The sequence below is a fragment of the Gorilla gorilla genome, chromosome 3 (genome assembly GCF_029281585.2).
Source record: "Gorilla gorilla gorilla isolate KB3781 chromosome 3, NHGRI_mGorGor1-v2.1_pri, whole genome shotgun sequence".
Lineage (NCBI taxonomy): Eukaryota > Metazoa > Chordata > Mammalia > Primates > Hominidae > Gorilla > Gorilla gorilla.
In genome coordinates, this window is record NC_073227.2 from 39676302 (window position 1) to 39690632 (window position 14331).

Consider the following 14331-nt stretch of genomic DNA (forward strand, 5'->3'; position numbering starts at 1 on the left):
TATCCCCACTTAAGTGAGACAGGAAGGCAAGCAGTGTGATGTTTGAGCAGTTATCTTCTCCTAGATGGGATAACCCTATGTTAGCCTTTTCCCCTACAGATTAAATCTTTTTGTGGGTAAAACTTGAATTTATTTCATGATGATTATTCTTCCCTTCCCACCGCTAGAGCCAGGAGGGTATCCTTCTTGGCTCCTGACTGTGAGAGACTGATGGGGCTCCTGGAGAAAGTACCCACTTAACTGTAGCCTCAGAAGTTACTCACTCTCCCTGTAGTTCACACTCAGTGTTCAGCATTCATTAAGATTACTTGTTCTGACTTACTGACCCCAGCAGCCTCTGCTCCAGATGAATAGATCTTGGCAATGACTTTTGGATTCAACCTATCTCTCCATATTTCAAGATCTCAGTTTGCTCTGTGACCTCAGGTCTCTGATAACTTCAAGAAAAGTCATAAGGTTTCAGTTTGTTAAGATTTCTCAACTTGTCAGAACTGAAGTGATGACTTTCAGGCTCTTTAACTGTTGGAGCTAAAACTAGAAAAAGAACATTTCTTAAATGAAAAAGAACAGATTAAAATAGAAATGGATCACATTTAGTAAAAGTAAGAAATGTTTTAAATTATATACAGAAATGTGCATGTGTGCAAGTATTTAATGGGCAAAAATAGAATTGATCGAACTTTTTAAAAAGTTTAAAAAATATTGACCTAGAATACTGGTTTAGTTTTGTTTTTCTCAACTAATGGGTATTCAAATGCTTGGTGTACCCCTGATTTGAACCAGGTTAATATAAAATATAGGAAAAAATTTATTTCAGGTTCCATATAAATCCCAGTCTACTGGCTGTAATGCAACAATTTGCTCTTGTAACTAGAAATTTGCAACACTCCCTAACGAAATGTTTCTATAGATATTAATTTAGTTTTGACAGTGTTCATCACTAAACAGTTAATTAACTAATTTAAAAAAACTGGAGGAAAGGTTAGAGAAAAGCATTGGAAAAAATTAAAAAAAAAAGACAGTAGGAAGAAATTCAGTACTTCAACTTATACTGATACCGTCAAGCTTCTCAAGTGAGTTTTTCTTTTAAATCATTATGTCATTCTGTTCTCACTGGGGAATAGCTTATTCACACTGGTTAATTTTCCACATACTTAAAACTTCACTTTTTCTATTAAAAAATATTTTTTACCCTAAATGTGTCTGATTAAAACACATGAGCATTTGGATTAGAAGAGTATGTGTAGATCATTTGTTAGTATCAATCACCTTATCTTGATATATGCAACACTGAGACTCTTTCCTGTTTCGGGTACCAGCCTCTTCTAAGGCACTTGTTTTAAAAAAATGTCTCTTAGGTATACGGTCAAAGGTTTTTCCCATTACCAAAAACAGGAGTCCTGTCTTTGATGTCCAAACTAAAAAATGTAGTACTAAAAAATGTAGCTGACTTTCCCAAAACTACAAATCCAAGGAAAATAGGTCCTGCAATTCCCATTTTTACAATGCACATAATCATTGCTAAGGTTCAAATGCATCCCCCAAAGTTTATGTGTTTGAAACTTATTTCCGAATGCAACCGTGTTAAGAGGTGAGACCTTTCAAATTGGTTAAGTCATGGGAGTCGTTACCTCACGAATGAATTAATTCCATTATTTCAACAGTGGGTTCATTATCGTTGGAGTAGATTCCTAATAAAAAGATGAGTTCACCCCCCTTTTCTCTCTGTCTTCCTCGTGTGATGTCTTCTGACATGTTATAGCACAGCAAGAAGGGCCATTTAAGATGCTAGCACCTTGATCATAGACTTTCTAGCTTCCAGATCCTTGAGAAAACAAATTATTATCCTTTATAAATTATCCAGTCTTAGGTATTTTCTTTCTTATAGCAGCACAAGACAGACTAAGACAATCATTTCCATTTTCCCAAACAGTCTTATTAAGCCATTTCAACGATGATGTAATTGAGTCTCATGGAAGTTAAGTAACTTAGATATAGATAAAATAAGTGCCTCAGTAGTAGAAAGCTAATAACATATATAGCAAATTCAAACTTATACCAAAGCTTATACCAAAATACAGAATGTTAACCACTGTCTTCATATCTACAATTTGCTTTGGAAATAAACTATTTTTTTTACTTAACTAACATTTTAATACAAATAAAATAGAAAAATCTTATAATATGGAAAACAGTTGATTATCTAAATTTGTACATTCAAAACTGTTATATACAAAAGCATATTAAAAAGTCATGTTTACTTCAGAATTTGTAGAATAAAGAAAAAAATACAATGTATTTCAAGGAAGACTGAAGTATATAAAGATTTTCCTTAAGTAAATGCATGCTAAATACATTATTTAAAATTTCTATAGATTTGTATCTTTATCACTAAGTAAAGCTGCATTCAAATTTTACGGTAAAATATAAAATTAATTGTCAAAAATATATATGAAAAACTAGTAAACTGGACTTTGAAAACTTAGATCCCAGGCCAATGTGTAATACTAGTTTTTGTCACCGGCAAAAGAGCTTACCATGAATCCCTATTTCCTCTTTTTAAACTGAAGAATGTTAAGTTTTATGACTTCATAAGCCCCTTTTAGTTCTAAAGTTGTACATCTGGTTTCACTCACACACGAATTCATCAGAGATAGTAAATCTTCTGTTTTATTTTTATTCACTCCATGTTTCTTGTATGAAGCCTGACCATAATTGCTGCTAGATATCAAACACCTCATTATTAACAATGTGGTTGCCTATAGATTTTATTTTTTCAATTTCAAATGTCTGAAAAAAATGAGAGTTATTTTTACTGAGAAAAGTTCTTTAATCTAATATTTTTTTCTGATTGAGTTGATACATTTTCATTTTTCTCTTGTAGAAGTCTTATTTCTACTTTTCAATAAATAAATTTACAACTGCCAACAACTTTCTCAAAGTCACAGTTGATTTCACAGATGATCATAAAAAGGCCAGAAAAAGCTAAAATAATGGAAAAAGTGACTGCCTGATAGAACAGTTTTGTTGCATGTATTCATGTATAACAATTCATGATGAAAATATGAAAGAGACTACCACTGCATTCAACAAGTAGAAGTTCAAAAAAAGCTAAGATTAAAAATTTTCTCAGCTATATTTCTGCATTTTTCTAGACTTTTGATACTTTCATTTTAACTGTGTGATTATTGATATACGTGGCTTTTTGGCCACTATACAATGACATTATTTAACTTTCTGCTTTAACCACTTAGCCCAAAACTTGTAGCTTAAAATATTATTTATTTATGTCACTATTCTGTAAGTCTACATGTTGGGCCACATTTATCTGGGTTAAGTTTTCCACTGGTTTTGGCAAGACTCATGTGAAACGTGGTCAGCTGCCAGGTTGTCTCATGGCTCATTGGTCTCAAAGAGTCTCTTCTTTGATGGTTTATTTCTGCCTCCTGTAGGTCAGCCCAGGCTTACTCAAATGGCAACCAGGTCCACAATGACAGCAAGAGTGGAATATGCAAGGCTTCCTAAGGTCAAGTCTTCAAATTCTTCCATCGTTTCTAAATTTTGTCATTCAAAGGAAATCACCAGGGCAGCTCAGATTCAAAGGGCATAAATATAAACTACACATTGATTAGAATAGCTGCAAGGTTCAGGGCATGTTGGCTTATGTGTATAACCCCAGCACTTTGGGAGGCCAAGGCAGGAAGATTGATGGAGCATAGGAGTTTGAGGCTGCAGTAAGCCATGATCATGTCACTGTACCCCAGCCTGGGCAACAAAGTAAGAACACGTCTCAAAAGGAACTGAAAAGTAGTGTGGCTGTATTTTTCTTTTTGCATTTACTGTGCTGCCAGTAAATTCATTTATTGGCAAAGTCATCAGCAAAGTCATATGTGTTGAACAAATGTTTGGTTGAATATGCATGAAATAAAGAGATGAAGATAATATAATTCAGTATGAGACTAATTAGTAGATTCCCAAATTGAGGCCTTAAACAATGACTATTAAGTATCATGTTAGACATTCTTCAGATAAAATTTAGGACCCTCTTTGATGGCTACAACAAGCGCTTGGAATCTCTCTAAAAAAACTAACAGTAGACTTATTCTGCCCTTAAGTATGGAATAAATCATGGAAATAATCACCTGTCTCACACAACAAAAAGTGTGAGAAAAATATTGTTTACCCAAAGAAAATTTTTTTTTTTTTGAGATAGAGTTTCACTCTTTTTGCCCAGGCTGGAGTACAATGGTGCAATTTTGGCTCACTGCAACCTCTGCCTCCTGGGTTTAAGCAATTCTTCTGCCTCAGCCTCCCGAGTAAGTATCTGGGATTATAGGCCCCCACCACCACACCCAGCTAATTTTTTTTTTTTTTTTTTTTTTGTGATGGAATCTCACTCTGTCACCCAGGCTGGAGTGCAGTGGCATGGTCTCGGCTCACTGGAACCCCCACCTCCCGGGTTCAAGCAATTCTCCTGCCTGAGCTTCCCAAGTAGCTGGGACTACAGGCACACGTAGTCACACCCAGCTAATTTTTTGTATGTTAGTAGAGATAGGGTTTCACCATGTTGCCCAGGCTGGTCTTCAACTCCTGACATCAGGTGATCCACCTGCCTTGGCCTCCCAAATTGCTGGGATTACAGGTGTGAGCCACCACGTCAGGCCCCAAAGAAATTCTTAAGTGAGGACTATTCCCTGGTATTGGAGGCAGAAAATATATTCATTTATTAATTCTGTAGATAACTGACCACCTACTCTAGAGATAGAAAATAAACCACACATTTAAAAATCTCTGCTTTAATAAATTTATATAATGGATAATTTGTAAGTAGAATAAAGAACAGTATTTCAAAATTTCCAGTTTGATCCTAATCGATGTTTTCCTTGGGTTTAACATTTCTGTAAGTCTCATGGGAAAGTACTGTTTAAGGATTTCCCTTTTTCTTTTTGCATTAAAAGTCAAGGAGCAAGAAGGTCAAAATATGGGAACAACCCAAAGACCTATCAACTGATAAATGGATGACCATTATCCTATGAAGTATTATTCAGTTACAAAAAGGAATGAAGCACTGATAGATGATACAACATGGGTCAATTTTTGAAACAGTAAGTATAATGTTTCACTTAGTACAGTGAAAGAAGCCAGTGACAAAAGACAACATTAGTGTGATCCCATGTATATGCAATGTCCATAATAAGCAAATCTATAGAGACAGAAAGTAGATGAGTGGTTGCCTAGGGCTAGAGACAATGGGAAGGTTGTAAGGTGAAGAGTACAAGGTTTATTTTGGGAATGACAAAAATGTTCTAAAATGGACTATGCTGATTATAGCACAACTCTGTGAATACACTATAAAACACTGAATTATACACTTTAAATGCATGAATTATATGGTGTATGAATTTCATCTTTATAATTTTTTTCCTTTAAAAAAATCACAGGGAAAGGAATTTTCTTTCCTGTAATGGGAGAACAGCTTATATTCACATATTTCTATCAGAGTTCCAGAAAAAGAAGAGAGAAAAAATTATGCGTAAAACTATTTGAAGAATTATTTCCTGAAAATTTTTTAAATTTGGTAACTTACAGTAACCCAAAGATTTTTAGAGTGAAATAAAGGCCAAGAATGTTAATTAAAAAGAAAACACCACCTAATCACATTATAATTAAATATGAGACCTAAAGATTAAGAAATAATCTCAAAAGCAGTAAGGAAAAAATACATATTAAATATAGAGGAACAGTGATAAAAGGTCTCTCTATATAAGTATATATATATATGAGAATATATATGACTATGTATATAGCCATATATAAATATGTCTATAAATACATGTATATACACATAAATGCACATGAATATATAGATGATTATAAATATATGTGCATCTATCTATCTACACACTCAGACACAACACACACACGCACGTACACTCACAGAGGTTTATTTTTAAAAATTGGTTCATGCTATTGGGAAAGCTAGCAATTCCAAAGTCTTCAGGGTAAATGGACAGGTTGAAGACCCAAGGAAGAGTTGAAGTTGAATCTGAAGGCTGTCTGCTGGCAGAATTTCTCCTTCCCTGGGGGAGATGATTCTTAATTTTCTCAAGACTTTCAACTAATTGGATAAGGTTCATCCACATTATGAAGAGTGTCTATTTTACTCAAAGTCTACTTATTGGGTATATACCCAAAGGACTATAAATCATGCTGCTATAAAGACACATGCACACGTATGTTTATTGCGGCATTATTCACAATAGCAAAGACTTGGAACCAACCCAAATGTCCAACAATGATAGACTGGATTAAGAAAATGTGGCACACATACACCATGGAATACTATGCAGCCATAAAAAATGATGAGTTCATGTCCTTTGTAGGGACATGGATGAAATTGGAAACCATCATTCTCAGTAAACTATCGCAAGAACAAAAAACCAAACACCGCATATTCTCACTCATAGGTGGGAATTGAACAATGAGATCACATGGACACAGGAAGGGGAATATCACACTCTGGGGACTGTTGTGGGGTGGGGGGAGGGGGGAGGGATAGCATTGGGAGATATACCTAATGCTAGATGACGAGTTAGTGGGTGCAGCGCACCAGCATGGCACATGTATACATATGTAACTAACCTGCACAATGTGCACATGTACCCTAAAACTTAAAGTATAATAAAAAAATTAAAAAAAAATAAAAATTAGACCATAGTTTATAAAAAAAATATTAATCTCATTTAAAAAATACCTTCACAGCAATATTCAGACGTGTATGAACAAATATCTGGGTACTGTGGACAAGCCAAGTTGGCATATAAAATTAACCACCACAACTTCCAAATGAAATTACCAATTAAATAACAAGACAATACAATTAGACTGGCATCAGATTTATCAAAACAATATAAAAAGCAAGCCTTTAATGGAGCATCAGTTTTTAAAGAAATTTAATTAAAAAACGAGTGAAAAAGGATGTTTACTATTAAATTGTCCATCAAGTATCAAAGCTATTTAAATATTGTTTTAAATAGTGCATAGCCCAGGGAATACTATACTCACTAGCTGTTCTCAAGCAATTGACTAGAGTGGTCAGAAAAGTTTTTGCTAAGGAGTCACATAATGAATATTTTAAGCTTTGTTGGTTCTATGTGTTTCTGTCATATTTTCTTCTTCTTTAGTTTTTCTACAACTGTTTAAAATTGTGAAATACAAATTTCATGGACCATAATTTAACAGGATGTATGCCAGATTTGGCCCCTGGGAGCATATTAATTCCTGTGTTAAAAAATGTGCTTCATCTAACCAACCAAGAGATGACTAAATAAACACTGGCAAAAGCACTATTGATGAACATTTCATTGTAAAGGCAAGGGCCAAAAAATTATTGTAGATATACACATATACATATACAAACATACATATGCGTACTTCAGTATGTATACATATATAAATCAAAATGTATTCTGACAGAGTCAAAATAATGAATGTAAAGAATGGTAGAAAAGGGGAGATGGGAATAAGAAATATATATTCACTGAATAATGAAAATCAATAGGTGGGAACCAAAAGATGCCATAAGAAGTAGCAGAGTAAAATGTAAAAAAAAAAGAGAGAGAGATTAAAGGCTTTTAAACAAGTAAAGGTATAAAGATAATCATAGGATCAAAACTACTGATATTTCTAAATATCAACCAAATTTAAAAAAAAGAAAAAAATTATTCATAGTCAATAAAATATATCAAATATAATACAAATAGCAATTATAAATCTGACAGCTGAGACCAATAATAACAGTCATAGAAATAAATATGAATAGACTTAATTGTTAGAAGAGAAGATTTTCATTTTGGCTGACAAAAAAACTGCCCAACTACATACTGAACACGAGATATTGACAACAGAGATTCATAGGATCTAAAATAAGAGTTTCTTGGTTTCTACAACATTTTGAGTCTGAGATTTTAGGTATTGACTTGTACTGCATTCTATTCATCAAATCAAGTCATAAGGCCATCTAAATTCAGATAAAAAATAAACTAGCCCTTCATCAAAGTTGCTGCAAAGCCATTGTAAAAAGCCATGGATATTAGAAAAGAATATTTGTGGATATTATGATCTTATTTCAAACAACTTACCACATCTGGTATTGCATTACACTTAATCTTCACAGAAATGCACATGAAAAGTATTATTATTCTTTTTTTAAATTTACTGTTATGGGAATTTTGCCTCATGGATGTTAAACCACTTGTCCAAGATCATATCACTATTAAAATAACATTATTAAGACATAAATCAATTTCTGTGCAACTCTAAAACACATGCCACTGAAGATTACACCATGCTAATTGGTTCTTTCCCTGTTCTAGAATTCAATGAATTGCAAGGAAAATCTTATTTCACAGCTATATCAAGGCATTTGGCTTCTATTCTCTATCATTGTGCTGAAAGTGTCTTCAGTATGGAAAGGATGGGGATACCAATAAGATCTAAAAGCTGAGGAAGAGAAAGTAATTTCATTTCCTTGCTTATTTGCAGATATTATGATTGTCTACATAGAAAACCCATGGAAATGATTTAGAAACAATGAGAATGATTTAGAAACGATGAGAACTTAGAGAGTTTGCTAATGAAGCAAGTCACAGAATTAATCAATACATAAACATGAATGGTTTTCCTGGATATCTGCCATGACTAGTTAAATTATAAATAATTAAATAAAGCACATGGACAATACCAAAAATGATGACAGAAATACAAGTTTTCATGTTTTGTTCTCGACTTCAATCTCAAAAATACAAACACCTCTATGTGGAGATTTCATGCACACTGCAGACTTACATTGCAAATTGAACTCATCATTATCATGTCCCTCTATCCTACTTCACCCTATGGATTCCCTCACTCAACTCATGACATTCCCGTGTCCTTATGCCCATGTTGAAAGTCTGAAGTTATTGCCTTTATTACTTGAATATCTCCTCCCCTTACCCCTCAAATCTATATTTTTGCTAATTTTGCCTCTAAATGTTTTAATAGACTTTATTCAGTTATAATTTTCAAAAATAAAATGCATATATTTTAATGTATGTTTGTTGAGTTTTGACAAATGTATCTACCTATAGAAACACCACCTTAATCAAGCTATAAAATATTTTTTAAATCCCAAAAAGTTTACACATAACTTCTTAGAGTCAGAGTCATCCTCCCAAGGCAACCGTTGAGCTGAGTTTTATCACCACAATTTAGATTTACTTTTTCTAGAACTTTAATACAGAAAACCATATTGTGCATATTCTTTTGTATGTGACTTATTTTGTTCGACATAATATTTTTCAGATTCATTCAGGTTGTGTGTAACATTAATTCATTAATTTTTTATTGCTGAATACACTAAGCCAAATATTTCTTAGGTATTATTGTCTCCACCAATGCTTATGTTACACATCCTTTCTAATTTGTATCTTTCCTATTAATGGCATGGTATACTTTCATTATGACTTTTTCAATTGTCTCTTTCATACTGTTTCAGAGCACTATTCTAAAAAGCCTCCAATCTCATTATGCAACTCCTCTACAAAATATCCATCAATGGATTCTCTCAAATGATAGATTACAAGAATAAGCCCCTTACAATAGCATCCAGGATCATTCAAGATCTGTTCTTTTCCTCCTTTGCCTGCCTTATCTCATTATGATTCAGAACTTCCTAAGTACATTTACATTTCCTCATATTTTATTTTAGCTCTATTTTGTTTTGCTCTACATTATTTGCTTTTTGAGCCTAAAAGAGTTTTCTTTTCTTCTTTGTTTAGGTGAGAATTCTTTCACAATTTGAATAGGAAAGTGACATGGTAATTTAGGACAAAGAGAATAGTGTTCAAAATGTTGATGCATATTTTAAAAAGCATGATGAAATGGTGTGCATGGATGGGTAGAAATCATGAAAGTATTTCTGGTATTGTTTCAGCTAGATCTCTCAGGGGGTTTTGCAGGAGCTGACATTGGAAGTCTAGGCTGGGTTGACATCAAATGTTCTGCAAATGAATTCATTGGTCATTATCCAGCAAAAGTGGTGGAAAATTATTGACATGTTCTGCATGTTATTTTAGTTGTCTATTGCTGCCACAACTAAGTACCACAAATTTAGTGGTTTAAAACAATACAAATTAATTATTTCACAGTTTTACAGGTCAAAAAGTCCCATTCGGCTCAATTGGTTTATATGACCCAAGAGTTACAAGGCTAAAGTCTAAGTATTTATTGGCTGGGCTCTTCTCTGGAGGCTTTGGGGTGAATCTGCTTTCCAGTTCATTCAGCTTGTTCAAAGAATCCATCTTTTTATAACTGTAGAACTGAGGTCCCTATTCTTTGATGGCTGTCAGCTAGGGGTGGCCTCTAGCTCCTAGAGGTTTCTTTCTGTTCCTTATATGTGACCCTCTCACTTCAGAACAAGCAATGGCTCATCAAATCCTTCTCACACTTGGAATCTCTCTGACTTCACTTTTTGCTGCTTATCTTCTACCAAGTCTGTTCTGCTCACATCTAGACAAACTTTTTTTGTTTGTTTTTAACCACCCGTCGAATTACACTGAGCCCATCCAGAAAATCCAGGATAATCCCCCCTTTTACAATCCATAACCTTAATTACATCTGCACAGTCTCTTTTGACATGTAAGATAACATATTCACTGGTTCCTGGAGATTAATTTGTGGACGTCTTTGGGGGATGGAATTTGACGAGGTCAGATTTAGGTCATAGCAGATGCTTATAGACCACTTACATCTCCATGAAAATTCATGCATTGAAACAAATTTATAAGTGGGGTCATTAAGAGATTATTAGTCCCTTATAACAAGCACCCTCCACCCTCCTCAGTGAGCTCCATTGTTACTTCTGTCACGTGAAAACACAGCAAAAAGGCAACCCTCTAAAAATCAGGAAGTGGGTCCTCACCAGACGGCAAATCTGCTGGAGCCTTTATCTAGAACATCTCAGCCTCCAGAAGTGGGAGAAGTAAATTTCTATTGTTTATAAATTACCCACTCTATGGTATTTTGTTATAGCAGCCTAAATGGATTAAGAGAGAAGGTTTATTCTGGTAACTGGGTGGAAGTTATATGTGGACACAGCAGATGCCTCTGTTGACTGCATTATATCCCTTCAATCCACTTGTGATTTCAGTCACATCTTGTGAGCTCACATTCACCAAATTTTCCCACTGTCTTACCTCAGTTGCAAGCTGTATAATTTATAATTTGCTCAAGGAACTTTTTATTCCTGTAGTTTCTCCATAAGCACAGCCCGGAAGTCATAGCAGGGAGGTAGAGAGGGGTGTTTTAAGCCTCCCAGGTTTAGGTCCTCATCTGTGAAGGATGAAAGTTGACTGATAAATGCACCCCTCCCATTCTGCATGTGATGAGTCTTCACATTTGTCAACACTCCCAGTGGATTCGAGCCTGGTTCCCACACCAGCAACTCATTCCCTAAATACTGCTGCCTGTGATCACTTCCCAAATAGGTTGTCTGTCAGTACCCATATCCTTGTCTCAAGTTTTGTATTTGAGATAATTTTAACAAAGACAAAAAGCAAGCTGTCACATTTATAGGGAGGTCACTGTAATACTTTATTATGAGGATCTGAAAGTCTCAACCAAGGCATTGGCAAAGGGCTAAATGGAAGAAGATAGTTTTAAGACATGCAACTGATTATATTTAGAATGACTATGGAATGGAGAGAGAGAAAGAATATTTGAGAAGGTTAACTTGCAAGGAAGGCAGGTGAGGAAAAGTGAGGTGGTATTATGTCTGTTCCCAATATGGACTTTAATCTGAAACAATGATAAACCTTGACACTATCTAGATTTAAGCATCAAATATGCAGTAAGTAGTTAATTGCTTCAAAGTACTTCATTAGTGTATTAATTAACTAATTCTAAGATTACAGAGTATGGAAAATTTAAACGCTTATGTAGTGCTTACTACAAGCCCGGTACTGTTCTAAGCACTTTATGATATAAAACAATTTTATCCTCTTAATATCCTTATTGGTAGATACTATTAAATCATCCTTATTTTAGATATAAGAAAACTGAGATGCAGAAAGATTTATTAACTTTCCCAAGTTTACACAGATATAAGTAGTAGTGCTGGGGTTTGAACCCAGGCCCATCATACCCTCGAGTTGGAGATATTAGTTCTACACGATTCTGTATCTCTTAATACTAATACTAGTACTTTTTCTAGTAATACTAACATAAATATGCATGATTATGGGAGATTGAAAATATGGATACAATATTTTACAGTCCTTCTATCAAAAGGTGGAGACTATTTCCCCAAATCTTGAATCCAGGCTGGTCCTGTGACTTGTTTGACCAATAGGAATAGGCAAATTAAACATTATGTGAATTCTAGAGAATAGCCCCAAGAGTCCTTGTTGTTCATGCTTTTTCTCTCCTTTAAGGAAGCCAAGCCACACTGCTAACTGATGAGAGACCAACTTGAAAGAGGGAGGACCTGCCAATTGCCAGCAGCACAACTCCAGATATATGGGAGTCAGGTGATCATAAACCATCCATTTTCTGCTGAGTCACAGTAGACTGCAACTCCATGAATGAGACAAGGAGGTGTTGGTAAAAACAAAACAAAACAAAGCAAAAACTGCCTGGTGTAACCACAGAATCTTAAGAAATAATAAATGATTTTAATCCAATGTTTTGAGTCGGTTTGTTTTGCAATGGTAGAAAACCAACTATGATTAACAGAGAGGCTACTCACAATAAGAAACAATGCTAGCTGCTGTGGGAAATAACAAGGTAGTAAAAATACGTTGCTAAAATTAAGAGGTAGCAGTAAGACTTCACCTTGAGGGAGAGAATGATGGAATAATTGAGAACTATAAAAACAAATCTAGACTAATTTAAAAGATTCCTTCAGATAAGATCTTAGAATGGAGAAATAGTAACCGATGAAGAAATATTTGCTCCTAAACCACATGTTTTCCTTGTTTATGAAACTATTGCAAGTACACACTATAAATAGTGTGTTTTTATGAACGCAGTTATTTTAAAGATATGAAAAGAACTGAAGGGAAGATGAGCTTTGAAATCAGATAAGCCAGTATTGTAATACCTATGTTACAATTTGTCATCTGGCTGGTTTTGAACCAGTTACCAGAGATATTTTTACCTCAGTTTCTGATCTGTTAAATGGGAATATCGGCATCTGATTTATAGACTTGTTTGTTAGTTAAGTACAGTGACGTGAGTAGACAGCCATTTTAATGTCTAGTTTAAAAATTGGTGTACAAAAATTGTACTTTACTTCGTCCTCAACTTGTTGTAGGAGAACTTAACGAAATATCCATAGTTAATTATATCACAATGAATATAGTCCCACTTTCTCAATTATATTTCTAATAAATTAGAATTTTCCATTACAACTTTTACACAGAGGCATGCCTAAAACAGTGTGGCTTTCATTTTAGCTAACCCAATTGATAATAAATTAAGATATTTATTATTATAATATAATAAACAAAATAATAATATATAATATTAATTAAAAATATGTATTATTGATTTTTTAAAAAACATTTCTGATCTCTTCCAGGCTTTAGGGCAAAAACCGGGGATCACAGAATGCTTGCTCAATCAACTTTGCTCATCCAAAATCACAAAAATCGCCTCAAAAAATGTTGACTATAATTTAATTTTCTTCACTCTCCATGAAGATGTTAGATAATGCTCACTCTGGGTGAGAATAAAAGCCAGACTCATCAATTGCGTTACCGATTATATTCTTGCAAAAGAATTTTCTTTTAGTTGAAAAAGCTGAATGTGAGCCAGGCATGGTGGTTCACGCCTGTAATCCCAAAAGTTTAGGAGGCCGAGGTGGGTGGATCTCCTGAGGCTGGGAGTTCGAGAGCAGCCCAGACAACATAGCGAACCCTGTCTCTACTAAAATTTCAAAAAATTACTGGGAGTTTTGGTGGGTGCCTGTAAGCCCACCTACTTAGGAGGCTGAGACACCAGAATTGCTTGAACTCTGGAAGTGGAGGCTGAGGTCTGCCTGGGTGACAGAGCCAGACTCTGTCTTTAAAAAAAAAATGGAAAAGCTGAATATGGCACTATAGATGCTACTATTCAACTCTGTCTTCATTCCTGTACAAAGGTCAGCTAGAATGACTATAAGTGATAAAATAGTATTAAGATGGTATTTATCCATTCCATATGACCCTATTGTTTGTAATTATAGAGATCATTGAAGTCATGTACATGAACATCAATAGCAGCACTCCTTCCCAAGACTTACTCGACCTC

General features: G+C 34.5%; 1 long non-coding RNA gene across 3 annotated transcripts in view; it reads left to right on the top strand.

Annotated features, from left to right (window-relative positions):
- LOC129532966 (uncharacterized) overlaps window positions 1-13791 on the top strand; it is a 48807-nt gene extending 35016 nt beyond the window's left edge. Inside the window, exons 3-5 of one of the 3 annotated variants that reach the window (XR_010133209.1) lie at window positions 4959-5105; window positions 12474-12569; window positions 13622-13696. This is a non-coding gene — a long non-coding RNA (uncharacterized lncRNA). Of the gene's footprint in view, window positions 1-4958; window positions 5106-12473; window positions 12570-13621 lie in introns of all 3 variants that reach the window. The other 2 variants (XR_008678949.2, XR_010133210.1) reach the window with 2 other exon arrangements.
- The last annotated feature ends 540 nt before the right edge of the window (window positions 13792-14331 follow it).